We start from the raw sequence: 14912 nt of genomic DNA on the forward strand, positions 1-14912 counted from the left end.
GCACAACTTTTTTGAACTTTCGGTCCTCGATGCTGTTCAACTTTGTACTTGTTTCGGCTTTTAAACTTTTGTATCTGGGCGTCACTAGTAATTCTTGTGTGGACAAAATGCACTTCTGGCGTATTAAAATTTTAAACTTGTTGCCATTTGTTAGCTATTACTCGTGTGTTTCTTTGTCAATTATGTTCTATTTATTTATATTGTTGTCATGTAATGTCGAGTTGTCATTTTAATGTTGAATTTATGTTGAAATATGGCCATAAAAGAGCCTCCGGAGGTTTGGCATGCCATGAAACCAGGTTCAACCCACCATTTTTTTTTACTTTAAAAATGTCCTGTACCAAGTCAGGAATATGGCCATTGTTATATTATAGTTCGTTTCTGTGTGTGTAACATTTTAACGTTGTGTCGTTTGTTTTCTCTTATTTTTAAGACGTGTCACGGTACTTCATGTATTTGGTTTAGATGTTATATTTGTTATTCTTATAGGATTTTGTCTAATGCTTAGTCCGTTTCTGTGTGTGTTACATTTTAATGTTGTGTCGTTGTTCTACTCTTAAATTAATGCGTTTCCCTCAGTTTTAGTTTGTTACCCCGATTTTGTTTTTTGTCCATGGATTTATGAGTTTTGAACAGCGGTATACTACTGTTGCCTTTATCTATAGCACGTAAATATTATTATAAAACCTCCTGCATAGGCTGTGTTGGGCAGTCTGGCTACAAGGCTCAAGGTGGAAGCGAAGCTAAACATAAAGAGAACTGCAAGACGGAAGGCAAGAGAAGTTTTAATTATTTGTCTATAGGAAAAACAAGGAAAGGTTTCTAGACAAAGAATATTTCCGAAAGAGAAATTGATTTTATAATACAAAGAGGGTGTCCTTTTCTTGCACCTTGGTTATGTAATAAATTGTGAACGGTGTTCATACATAACAATTAAGGTTCAGAAGTACAAAAGTTGAATTTATAATGAATTTAATTATAAATTCAGCTAAAGCAAATACGTAATATTAAAGGATCAATTGGTGTATAACATGTGGCAATGTCTCTTTCTTTATATCTTTATCTGACGCTCGAAATAAAAAATGTTAAATGTCCAAATAAAGTACAAAGTTGAAGAGCATTGAGGACCAAAATTTCCTAAAACTTTTGCCAAATACAGCTAAGGTTATCTATTCCCGAGATAGAACAGCCTTAGTATTTCAAAAATTCTAAATTTTGTGAAGACAGTTTCTTTAGAAAATGTTTCACCTATATCTATATTTTCCCCCACCTTGGTAGCAATATACCAACTTCACCTGCATATGGGATAATATTTCTCAACTTTTTCGATATTCAAGAGCTTGCAGCTCCTACTCAGACTTTGTAAACCGTCTAAAAAAGTTCATCGGAAGGTATCAAGACCTTGTTGATAAATATTCCGTATCAAATTCACAAATAATACATGATGGTCTAGATGTATAGATTCTGCGTACTGATGTTGTTTATCTTCCTACCAACATGTTTTTTTGTTCTTTCATTTGTCTTTGTTCTATTAATAATAATACTTTTGCTGTTGGATTATTTTATGTGATATCCGCTAACGTGGCTCGGTACTTATACATCCCGTCAATGTTTGTATTGTCTTTTATTTTTTGGTGGTGTGTTTTGTATATGTGACTTTTTGTATTTCTTTGGTTCTTTTAACGTGACTCTGTACTTTAAAAGATCCCGTCAGTATGATAGTGTTATATGTTTTGTCATTATGATATATTTCTATTATGAAATACAAAATACGTTGAACCACAAGCGTCAAAATCATTCAATCGAGTAGTGGAATTAACTATTTCTTTGGTTCTTTTAACGTGACTCTGAACTTTAAAAGATCCCGTCAGTATGATATTGTTCTATTTTATGTCATTATGATATATTTCTATTATGAAATACAAAATAAGTTGAACCACAAACGTCAAAATCATTCAATCCAGTAGTGGAATTATAACTGTGGATTCTTATCAATTCTATATAACTTTTGGACTATTTTAAATCTCGGTCTAATTCTGAAATTTTTTCTTACATACTTTTGATTTTTCAACCCTGTATGCTAAATTTTGCCTATGTGAAATTTTAAAATTTAAAATTCAAATGTGACGTAATTTTTAATGCCTTTTTACCATCGTATGTGACGTAATTTTTAATGCCTTTTCACCATGGTTTGTGACGTCATTTTCATAATTTACTGCGTTGAGGCCTGGACTGAATCGGGTGTGTCTATTCTGTGTTGGTCATTCATTATGTATTCGTGTTTGTTTTATGTAATGAGTTAATACTTCAGTTTCGTTATGTATATCTGTTATATTCATTTGTTAAAATTTACTGTTTGCAATAGCATTAATTGTTCTAAATAATAAGGATGTTCTTATCCCAAGCATAAAAACTTAGCCGTATTTGACACAACCTTTTTCAACTTTTGATCTTCAGTGTTGTACAACTTTTCCCCCCTTTTTTTCGCTTTCGATCTTTTATATCTGGACGTCACTGGTGAGTCTTGTGTGGACGAGGCGCGTTTTTGGCGTATTAAATTTTAAACCTGATGCTTTTTGTTATTCATTAATCATGTGTTTCTTTGTCTTATATGTTTTCCTATTTATTTGTATTATAGTCCTGTAATATTATGTTGTCATTTCTATGTTATATTTAACATGGCCATTAAAGTGCGAGGTTTGGCATGCCACAAAACCAGGTGCAACCCACCATTTTTTCCTTTAAAAATGTCCTGTACCAAGTCAGGAATATGGCCATTGTTATATTATAGTTCGTTTCTGTGTGTGTTACAATTTAACGTTGCGTCGTTTGTTTTTCTCTTATTTTTTAGTGTAAATTGACATTGCGATAAGACGTGTCACGGTACTTGTCTATCCCAAATTCATGTATTTGGTTTTGATGTTATCTTTGTTATTCTCGTGGGATTTTGTCTGATGCTTGGTCCGTGTCTGTGTATGTTAGTTACATTGTAGTGTTGTGTCGTTGTTCTCCTCTTATATTTATGCGTTTCCCTGTTTTAGTTTGTTACCCCGATTTTGTTTTTTGTCCATGGATTTATGAGTTTGAACAGCGGTATACTACTGTTGCCTTTATTTGTATGTACATTGAACGACAAATATATGTGACGTAAACAATTTTCTGACGTCAGACACACAAATCAATGAATGTATTTGTAGATAGATGTTTTTGTGTTCTGTTAAATTGTTACACGATGATGACTGTTGTATCTATATTTTGACTTTTTATTAATTGTGTCTGTTTAGTTAACGAATCATTGTAAAAATAACGGAATTTGATGAGACTGTCATCAAAGTGAGAGGGTTAGCACTATAAAACCAGGATTAATCCACCATTTTCTACTTTTGAAAATGCCTGTACCAAGTCACGAATATGACAGTTCTTGTCCATTCGTTTTTGATGTGTTTTGCCAGGTGATTATGGACTTTCCAAATTGATTTTCCTCTTTGTTCAGTATTTTTGTGATTTTACTTTTGACAAGGCTTTAGTTTTATTCTAGAAACTGATGAGTGATGAAAATCAAACTTTTATTTTGTAAATGATCTAACTTTGCTTGTATCTATCCGTTGGGATATGTATTTGTGACATGCATCTATATTTATCTGATTAATATGACTTTAGTTTTACTGTATAATTGATAAATGTTTCAGGACATGTAGAATGTCCACTGCCACTTATGCATGTTTCGTCTATATTTTTGATCTGCATAAAAAATGTAAAAGTGATTCGTTCAGGCGTACACAATCAAAAGTTTCAAAAGCACAATTCTGTACTTTTTCCTTCAAATAATCACGAAGAATTATATTTTCAGGTCTTTTGTTAGCAATTTAAAGTATCGTCCGAATTAATTTTCTCTCGTTTATCTGTGATCTCGTCTGTTGAAACTCTTCAGATTTTTTTTTGTCCCATCTGTTTTGTTATGAAAGGGAAGTCACTCCTTACTAACCCCTTATGGTAACTAACCATACATTTTTTAGGAAGTCCTTTAACCAATCGTATTTGCATAGTTTTATACGAGGTAAGATAAACATACTCACACCAGCGTCTTCCATGTTTTCATTCTTGAGGCGAAGGCAAATACTATCACATACTGACTTATAAATCGTCAAGTTCTGAATTGTTGTATGCCGCACGCATACTCATCATCTCATAAATCACTGTCACAATTTGAACAATTATGATGGCTATGATAGTAGCAAGTAAATTTACCAAGTTAATGTTTCCATTTTACAAGAAGGCATCCAAACTCGGTAGACAAATCTAAGGTATACAGTATGAAATTACGTGGTCCGGGCAAAAAGTAAAATCACAAAAATACTGAACTTAGAGGAAGATCAATTGGGAAAGTCCATAATCACACTGTTACAGTATGAAATTACGTGGTCCGGGCAAAGACACTGTTAATTTTTAATTCGAGTTTGTTGAATTTATAAACTTAACAGGTAAAACACAGTCACAAATTCAAAAAAACAAATATGACAGCTGGTGAATACATTTACATAACATACATCTAAGTTAATTAACTTTGTATTACAAAAAAAAAACAAGTGTGAAACAAAAAGTCGCCCAAAATAAACTATCAATAGACATATTATTAGATTATCCGAGTTGCAAAAAATATGTAAGCTTAATTAGATACTCAATGAATACATAGATAAAACTACATATTCGCAGAGATTATAATTGTACTTTTAGCCAGAAGGACAGACTTATTGTACTTAATAGTTATCAAAGGTACCAGGATTATAATTGAGTACGCCAGACGCGCGTTTCGTCTACATAAGACTCATCAGTGACGCTCATATCAAAATATTTATTAAGCCAAACAAGTAAAAAGTTGAAGAGCATTGAGGATCCAAAATTCCAAAAAGTTGTGCCAAATACGGCTAAGGTAATCTATGCCTGGGATAAGAAAATCTTTAGTTTTCGATAAATTCAAAGTTTTGTTAAGAGGAAATTTGTAAAAATGACCACATTATTGATATTCATGTCAACACCGAAGTGTTGACTACTGGGCTAGTGATACCATCGGGGACGAAACGTCCACCTGCAGTGGCATCGACCCAGTGGTGTAAATAGTTATCAAAGGTACCAGGATTATAATTTAGTACGCCAGACGCTTAAGCCAGAAGGGACGACTTTCACGGATATATATTTTCATGTAGACTTGATAAAAATGGCTGTTTTTTCCCTTAAAATTTACTCTAGAGAAAAGACAAACCTGTCGTTATAGAAATGTTTTGAGGAATAGCATGCCCTAGATAAATATAATTAAAAATGTATTTTATGTTTTAGAAAATCTAAGCCTTAAACTTGATTTTTTTGCACTTTTACATTTCTGCAGAATTTGCAAGAAAAACCAAAGTTCAATGAGAGATTGCAAAAGTTCTACATAGGTAATATTTTGTTTAAACTGGAAATATAGGGACAATAGATAAATGTCAATAACTGGTGATTAAAAACAGTGTCAATGAGTGGACCATATCAAAACTCAACTGTTTTAATTTTATTACCTTCTACAGGGACGAAAAAAGTACACTGTTTTGTTGTGACGTTTTTGGATTTCAATGAACGTAATCTATGTATTTCTAAGTCTGGTAATAGTAATCAAAGGTACCCGGATTATAATTTAGTACGCGAGACTCGCATTTCGTCTACATAAGACTCATCAGTGACGCTCACATCGAAATATTTATAAAGCCAAACAAGTACAAAGTTGAAGAGCATTGAGGATTCAAAATTCCAAAAGGTTGTGCCAAATACGGCTAAGGTAATCTATGTCTTGAATAAGGAAATATTTCGTTTTTCGAAAAATTCAAAGTTTCGTAAACAGGTTTATAAAAATGACCACATTATTGATATTCATGTCAACACCGAAATATGGTAAATTATTGAAACATGGATAGTCTGGTAAATTATTAAAACATGGCTCTCGTTGCCACAAATAACTTAAAACCTTTACTAAATGCATTCATAGCTATAAAAGTTTTGTTTGGGAAAGTTTGCACCTTGAGGTCGCTCTACAATCTGTTGATACCTTTGTCTTGGCATTTCACAAGTTCTGACTGTTGATGGCGTCTTAATACATTAGATTTTGATGTGTAGTGATTCACATCTAAGTTGTGGATGCATGTTTTCTTTTTATCAGTTGTTATTGGCTTTGAAGTAGTTGTCAGTATATGCGAGAACAATCAGATTTGATCTTCAGTGTCTTTTTGTTGTTGGGATGAATAAGTACCATGCCACATCCACTCTGTGATTTTAAATGATTAGATGTATTTATGTTCTGTAACGATCTGATGAGTTAAGCCTATTTCAACTGATTTTAACACTTTGTATCTTGTACTGTTTCACTATTGACCAGGTATGGGGAGGGTTGGTGTGCGCCTTTAAATTATGTTACCCATTACCATCATTCTGTATTTTTTTGTACAAAACATTAGCCGTTTGTTTTATCGTTTGAATTGTTCAACTTTTGTCATTTGGAGTACTTTTATAGCCGGCAATGCTTTACGGTTTAAACTCTTGTTGAAGCCTAGCCGGGGACAAATAAGTGCTAATTATTGTCACTGTGGCATTTGGACTATGTGGTGAATTGTCAGATTGGCAATCAAAACACATATTCGGGGATTGTTCTTATCTGCCAAATAAATCTCGAGAAGATACGTCTTAAAAAATCATCACATGGACAAATAATGCGTCTTTGTGTGGTCTGTTTCATAGCTTAATTTTTGGCAATATTTTGCCTAGTTTACTCATCTTCTACACTGCTCTGATGACAAGGGTTAAATTATATGTCTTCTGTAATTTTAGAATTAAACTGATGAGCTTTGATTGTCTCACTTGCAACAATGAGATGTTGCTTGCTAGTTGAACCGTGACGTCATTATTAGGTAAGGTATATATCTCTCCTTTCGAAGTAGCCTAGTCCTACATTTTATGAAATTTACCGTTTGCAAAAGTATGAATTATTCTAAATAATAAGGATGTTCTTATCTCAGGCAGAAAACCCTGGCTGGATTGGGCACAACTTTTTGGAACTTTTGGTCCTCGGTGCTCTTCAACTTTGTATTTGTTTTGGCTTTGTATAAGCGATCGACGAAAGCCATAGCTATGCACATCCGCAATAAAGTAGTGCGTCCATGAAAGACCTGTATCTCGATTTTTTTTTCTTTTCCATTTTTAGCTCACCTGGCCTAAAAGGCCATGTGAGCTTTTCTCATCACTTGGCGTCCGTCGTCGTCGTCTGTCGTCGTTAACAATTTTTCAAACATCTCCTCTGAAAATACTGAATGGATTTGAATGAAACATAGCATGATTGTTCCTTAGTATATCCTGCACAAAATGTGCGCTTCGATTTTTGATCCGTCAGAAAACATGGCCGCCGTTACTTAAAATAGAACATAGGGGTCTAATGCAGTTTTTGGCTTATATCTCAAAAACGAAAGCATTAAGAGCAAATCTGACATGGGGTAAAAATGTTCATTAGGTCAATACCTATCAGCCCTGAAATTTTCAGATGAATCAAACAAACCATTGTTGGGTTGCTGCCACTTATTTGGTAATTTTAAGGAAATTTTGCAGTTTTTGGTCATTATCTTGAATATTATTATAGATAAAGATAAACTGTAAACAGCAAAGTAAGATCTACAAATAAGTTGATATGACCAAAATTGTCAATTGACCCCTTAAGGGGTTATTGTCCTTAAATGACAATTTTTCACCTTTTGTTCATCATATTTGCTAACTTTAAAAAATCTTCTCCTCTGAAACTACTGAATGGATTTGGTTAAAACTTAGAATGATTGTTCCTTAGATTATCCTGCACAAAGTGTGTGCTTTGATTTTTGATCCGTCAAAAAACATGGCCGCCGTTACTTAAAATAGAACATAGGGGTCAAATGCAGTTTTTGGCTTATATCTCAAAAACGAAAGCATTTAGAGCAAATCTGACATGGGGTAAAAATGTTCATTAGGTCAATACCTATCAGCCCTGAAATTTTCAGATGAATCAAACAACCAATTGTTGGGTTGCTGCCACTTTATTGGTAATTTTAAGGAAATTTTGCAGTTTTTGGTCATTATCTTGAATATTATTATAGATAAAGATAAACTGTAAACAGCAAAAATGATCAGCGAAGTAAGATCTACAAATAAGTTAATATGACCAAAATTGCCAATTGACCCCTTCAGGGGTTATTGTCCTTTAATGACAATTTTTCACAATTTGTTCATCATATTTGCTAACTTTAAAAAATCTTCTCCTCTAAAACTACTCAACTAAATTCAACTAAACTTCAACTGAATAATCAGTAGGGTGTATAAAATAAAGTTTGTGCTTTATTTTTTATTTCGTCAAAAAACATGGCCGTCATGGCTAAAAATAGATCACAGGGTAAAATGCAGTTTTTGGCTTATATCTTAAAAACTCTAGCATTTAGAGCAAATAAGACAAGATGTTAAAGTATTTATTAGGTCAAGGTCTACCTATCCTGAAATTTTCAGCCGAATTGGATAACTGGTTTTTCAGGTATAATGCCCCTGAATTGATGATTTTAAAGAAATTTTGCAGTTTTTGGTTATTATCTTGAATACTATTATAGATACAGATAAACTGTTAATAGCAAAAATGTTAAGCAAAGTAAGATCTACAAATAAGTCAATTTGACCAAAATTGTCAATTGACCCCTTAAGGAGTTATTGCCCTTTAAAGACTTTTTTTCACAATTTGTTCATCATGTTGACTTACTTTAAAAAATCTTCTCCTTTGAAACTGCTGTATCAATTTCAGCCAAACTTAGGCTAAATGAGTTTGAGAGTATCTAGTATAAATTTTATATTTCATTTTCTTGTATGTCAAGAAACATAGCTCCTATGGCTAAAATAGTACAAAGGAGAAAATGATTTTTTTTTTTTGCTTTTGAGGAAAATAGGACGATTCAAAGAACATTTTAAATAAATAAATTGAAAAGCCAAAATAATCATTGATGAGAGATTTAACCAAAAAAATTAAGGTGAGCGATTCAGGCTCTTGAGAGCCTCTTGTTTCTCTCTCTCTTTTAATTTCTTCTCTTCTTTGGAGGACCCAGACTTCTTTCTGAAGAAACCAATAAAGTCTGAATCTGACAGACAGTCCGACTTTAATTGTTGGGTTTTTTTCTCCTCCATGAAATAGCCCCGTTCTTGTTTGTAGAGAACACACTCTTCTATACTCTTTTCTGTCATGTCTGAAACTTCATGACCTTCCTCGTATGTTTCTGTTTCAATTGCACGACTGCCAATCTCAGCGTCTTGATCCTCTTGTTGTGATCCTCTTGGTGTTAAGCATTGGCTGGACTCCCACTTAAATCCACTGTGTTGATGCTTTCTGTACAGAACATAACTTGATCATCATCGTCTTTTCCAGCAAACAAAGACATTTGGTAAGTATCCCACTGGCAAGTATCTCGACCTTTGGCCTCTTTTGTTTCCCCTTCACAAAAGAAATTGTTTTCCGGAGCAAGTAGCTCCAAAGATTTTCTCTCCGCTTTTCTTGCCTGATTACGCCGTCCGCTTCTTCTTCCCATTGCTGCTTGAAGTAACTGATAAATCAACCTTTACTTTGATCACTTTGTGTTTGCTAAATGATTCCTTTAAATATTCAATTTGCAGAATATAAAAAGAGATAGTCACAAAAACGATGGCGATTTTCGTTTTTTTTTCATTTGAGCGTCACTGGCTAGTCTTGTGTAAACGAAACGCACGTCTGGCGTATTGAATTTTAAACCTGGTACCTTTTGTTAGCTATTATTCGTGTGTTTTTCTGTCCTATATCTTCTCTCATTTATTTGTTTTGTAGTCCTATCATGTAATGATATATTTAACATTGCAATAAAAGCGGGAGGTTTGGCATGACAAGTATCTCGACCTTCTGCCTCTTTTGTTTCCCCTTCACAAAAGAAATTGTTTTCCGGAGCAAGTAGCTCTAACGATTTTCTCTCCGCTTTTCTTGCCTGATTACGCCGTCCGCTTCTTCTTCCCATTGCTGCTTGAAGTAACTGATAAATCAACCTTTACTTTGATCACTTTGTGTTTGCTGAATGATTCCTTTAAATATTCAATTTGCAGAAAATAAAAAGAGGTACTAAGAAAAACGATGGCGATTTTCAAATTTTTTTCATCTAAGCGTCACTGGTTAGTCTTGTGTGGACGAAGCGCACGTCTGGCGTATTAAAAGAGGGACGAAAGATGCCAAAGGGACAGTCAAACTCATAAATCTAAAACAAACTGACAACGCCATGTCTCAAAATGAAAAGGGCAAACAGTAGACAAAGTAAACATGACACAACATAGAAAACTACAGAATAAACAACACGAACCGAACCAAAAACTAGGGGTGATCTCAGGTGCTCCGGAAGGGTAAGCGATAAATTTTAAACCTGGTACCTTTTGTTAGCTATCATTCGTGTGTTTCTCTGTCATTTATGTTCTCCCATTTATTTGTATTGTAGTCCTGTCATGTAATGTTATATTTAACATTGCCATAAAAGCGGGAGGTTTTGCATGCCACACAACCAGGTTCAATCCACTATTTATTTTTTTCTTAAAATGTCCTGTACAAAGTCAGGAATATGGTCATTGTTATATTATAGTTCGTTAAAACAAAAATAAGTTCTTATTTCATGAATATCCCGTATTTATTTGACCATTGTGATGTATAAATCTTCCTATTGCAACAATAACGTAGGAGATAACCGTATTATATTTGAGGATTGCAGGGGTAAACCGCTAATTTTATTGTCGGAAATAGAGTTTACCTGGCGACGCGGAGCGGCACATATATCAAATATTTTTATTTTTTTCAATGAAATATTGTTTATAAAATAGTAAATAAAGTTAACGATTCAAACTTAAAATCAAATATCAATAAGTAAGATGGCGAAAACCACGGATGTTTTGAAGGAACAGCACTTCTAAAATCCGTATGAATTCCTGAAAAAGTCAACTATATCGAGTCGATAATGATCATTGCTGTGGTACATGGTAGATAAAAATCTGAACAGAGGAATGGTTATTTTGAACTGTTTACCGTACACAGGAACCGACATTCTGGTGTTGATGTTAGTGTTGTTGAGACACACGTTCTCAACATGCAACATGTTCATGTTGTACCGTACATAATGTACAGACGGGGCCATGGTGGTGCTTGAAGAGGTAAAGCATTGACAGGGTTTTGAGACATTTCAACAGCGTTAGATGTGGCAGTTTAATTACTTGACTGTTTTCCTTGAAGGATTCCCGAGTATTTTCTCTTTTAGGCTTCAAATGAGTTGGCATTGTACGAATCTAGGTTACGCTCACACTTATGCCCTGTAATTTTCATGATTTCCCTCTTGGAAACCCCAGCATGGGACAAGACAGTAACTGTGGTCACAGTGGTTTGTGTAAATTTTACTGAGTTTTGCTTCTGTAGATATTTGTTTCATCATGTCATTAAGGATTTTTTTCTCCAACAGGCCGTGATGTATACCAAGCAATATCATCCTTGTTTACTTTTGCCCGCGGTTGCAGGATGAAATGAGTACTGTTTGCACACCTTTAACTCATGTATTTCTGAAATGATTCAATAGGACAGTTGTCATTGAGTTTGGCATACATACGAGAATTTTTTTCAAAGTCATCGTCTGTTTGATCCCCTTTATGATTTTAGTTGTTTCCGACATTTGAAATTCAACATATTCTATACCGTGACTATCTTGCAAAAGTGTTGTCTGATAATTTACGTTGGTTTTTTCCACCACGCCTTCCAAATGATAGCATTATGTCAAACTCGTATACAAGAAGCAAAAGCAGGGCGTCCCGGATGTACTAGTACGCAGCCACGTCCTATCGGAATGTGGAGTATAGTGCCGAGCTCTATCCATTGTGCTAAAATATGGTGATTGTATGTGTAAATTAGCTATATCAGTATCTTGTACAATAACTGAAGACGCAAAATGCATGTAACCTATGTGACTTTTTTTTATTCCGTAGCTCCAGTTGGAATTGGGCGAAATAGCATGTCGCTTGTGGTCAAATAGTTCAACGCTTTCGATTTGAAATTATTGTGTACTCATTTTGAATGCCCCTGTGGCATCGTTCGCAACCTCGTTTACCTTGAATATGATAACTGAATACATAACGAACATGTACATATATATAATATGTGAAATATGATACTTAAAAGATACTTACAGAACAACATATCCCTATGATCCTGGGCAGTTTTCTTTCTCCTTGTGATTTCCTTTAATACATCAAAAAAGGTTTCATTTCATATTTTAGATATCACAAATAAATGGATTACGGGAAAGAGAAAGTTAATTAACGCGTTAACATATACGGGATAAAATTACAATTAACGCGTTAAGCACTGAACTACAATACAAAAAACTTTCTTCTTTCGCCTTAACAACGTTTTAAACCGTCAAGATTTTACTCGAAACTAACGTAATGAAATGGCCGCATGTGTCATATCTTTGTCAATAGACAACTTTCGAGTCCGATGCATTTCCGTCAAAAACTTCGGTTTTAGTGAACATCATTCGTGCGTTTAGGGGCATCGTCACTTCCGTTCCAATGTTGAGCGAGTGGTTAGAAAACTATGATGTTATATTGCACGAATTATTCGGCAAATTGAATTCTCATAATTGACAAAATCAGCACTGCCGTCATTAGAAAATTGTAATTAAGTACCTACAAAACAAAAATAATTTCTTGCTTATCCTGCACAATGACGATCACTAAGACACTTGATGACCGTTAATAGCTATCTGGTAAATGACGTCATAAAGGCGCGTATAATTGAGTTTTCTACGGTGACGGACTATTCGAAAGTGGTCTATTAACGCGATAATGTTTACAGATTTTCAGCACATTTTCAAAATATAGTTGTCACTAATTACTTATCGCGTTGAAAAAAAAAATAACACATTAAATGGAGGTTAACACGACGGATGCCACATGTAGAGCAGAATCTGCTTACCCTTCCGGAGCACCTGAGATCACCCCTAGTTTTTGGTGGGGTGCGTGTTGTTTATTCTTTCGTTTACTATGTTGTGTCATGTGTACTATTTTTTGTCTTTTTCATTTTTAGCCATGACTTTGTCAGTTTATTTTTGATTTATGAGTTTGACTGTCCCTCTAGTATCTTTCGTCCCTCTTTTAACGCTGCTTAAAAAGATAAGGAAAATATTGAATTATTAATGTTTAGTTTAAAATCAGCATTAAAGGATAAAAAGCATCGTCAACGCGTTGAAAGCAAATTTAACGGAATTTGATGAGACTGTCATCAAAGTGAGAGGGTTAACGCTATAAAACCAGGTTTAATCTACCATTTTCTACATTTGAAAATGCCTGTACCAATTTAGGAATATGAGAGTTCTTGTCCATTCGTTTTTGATGTGTTTTGTAATTTGGTAATTTGATTTTGCCATGTGATTATGGACTTTCCGAATTGGTTTTCCTCTAAGTTCAGTTTTTTTGTGATTTTACTTTTAACTCGTTAATGCAAAATCAACGTGTTAAATGCACCTTTACTGCGTCAAATAAAACTTTCACGCGTCAAAAGCAACTTGAATGTGTTAAATGCAACTTTTACGTGATAAAACAATTTTTTAAGCGTTATATTCCACTGAAACTCATTATAAGTTTCTGCAAGTGAATTGTATTTTCTATAGGAGCAAAGCCCATACCGTACAGTCAACAGGTGCTGAAATGACAAATGTAACTAAATCAAACGAAAAAACTAACAGCCTAATTTATGTACAAAAATTTATTGAAAAACAAATGTTACACATCAACAAACCCCAACCACTAAATTACAGGCTCCTTACTCTGACTTGGGATAGGCACTTATATACAGGATGTGTCGGGTTTAAAAAGGTTAGCAGTATCCCAACCCTCCCCTAACCTGTGACAGTGGTGTAACAGTTCAACACACCGAACTATAAAAATCAGTTGAAAAAAGGCTTTACTCATCAGATGGATTCAAATAGAAATACATAAAATAAAAACACACAGTGTTCCAAGTCTTTCTGTAAGTTCGAAATACTAGTACTTGTCACCGCTGGATATCACCTTCATGTCAATATCGACCTAAGGTAATGTGGTGTGCTCTTCCTGGGAGCGTAGTTCAAAGTGTAATGAGTTGTTACGCCATACAGTGTGAATGAGTGCACCTTGATTACCTGAAATATAGTTCATATGGTAAATACAAAAATTGTGTTTCCTTTATTTCTTTAGATTCAGCTTTATTTGTATATGCATAGAGAAACTGCTTGGTAGCGCCACTAGTTAGTAGTAGTTTCATAATTTGATAACCAAAGCCAGTTGACATGTTTACATTCGAAAGTACAATAATATGTTATTTCAAGAATTCACCTCTACCAAAGAGGGACGAAAGATACCAGAGGGACAGTCAAACTCATAAATCGAAAATAAACTGACAACGCCATGGCTAAAAATGAAAAAAAGACAAACAGACAAACAATAGTACACACGACACAACATATAAAACTAAAGAATAAGCAACACGAACCCAACAAAAAACTAGGGGTGATCTCAGGTGCTTTTGGAAGGGTAAGCAGATCTTGCTCCACATGTGGCACCCGTCGTGTTGCTTATGTGATAACAAATCCGGAAAATAGTCTAATTCGGTAGGTCATTCATGAAAGGGAAGGGAATTGTAGTTACGACGTAAGGAACATATCCGATATCATTTGTGAAAAGGTTATTCATAACGGTCAACCAACTCTGATGGCGTCCGTAAAATTTGGATGATTTCAAATTCACTATTTGGAACTCTTGGTTTAATAGCTTCCTTGTCAGCAGCAACACTCTATCAAGGAAATCAT

The sequence above is a fragment of the Mytilus edulis genome, chromosome 2 (assembly GCF_963676685.1).
Source record: "Mytilus edulis chromosome 2, xbMytEdul2.2, whole genome shotgun sequence".
Classification (NCBI taxonomy): domain Eukaryota; kingdom Metazoa; phylum Mollusca; class Bivalvia; order Mytilida; family Mytilidae; genus Mytilus; species Mytilus edulis.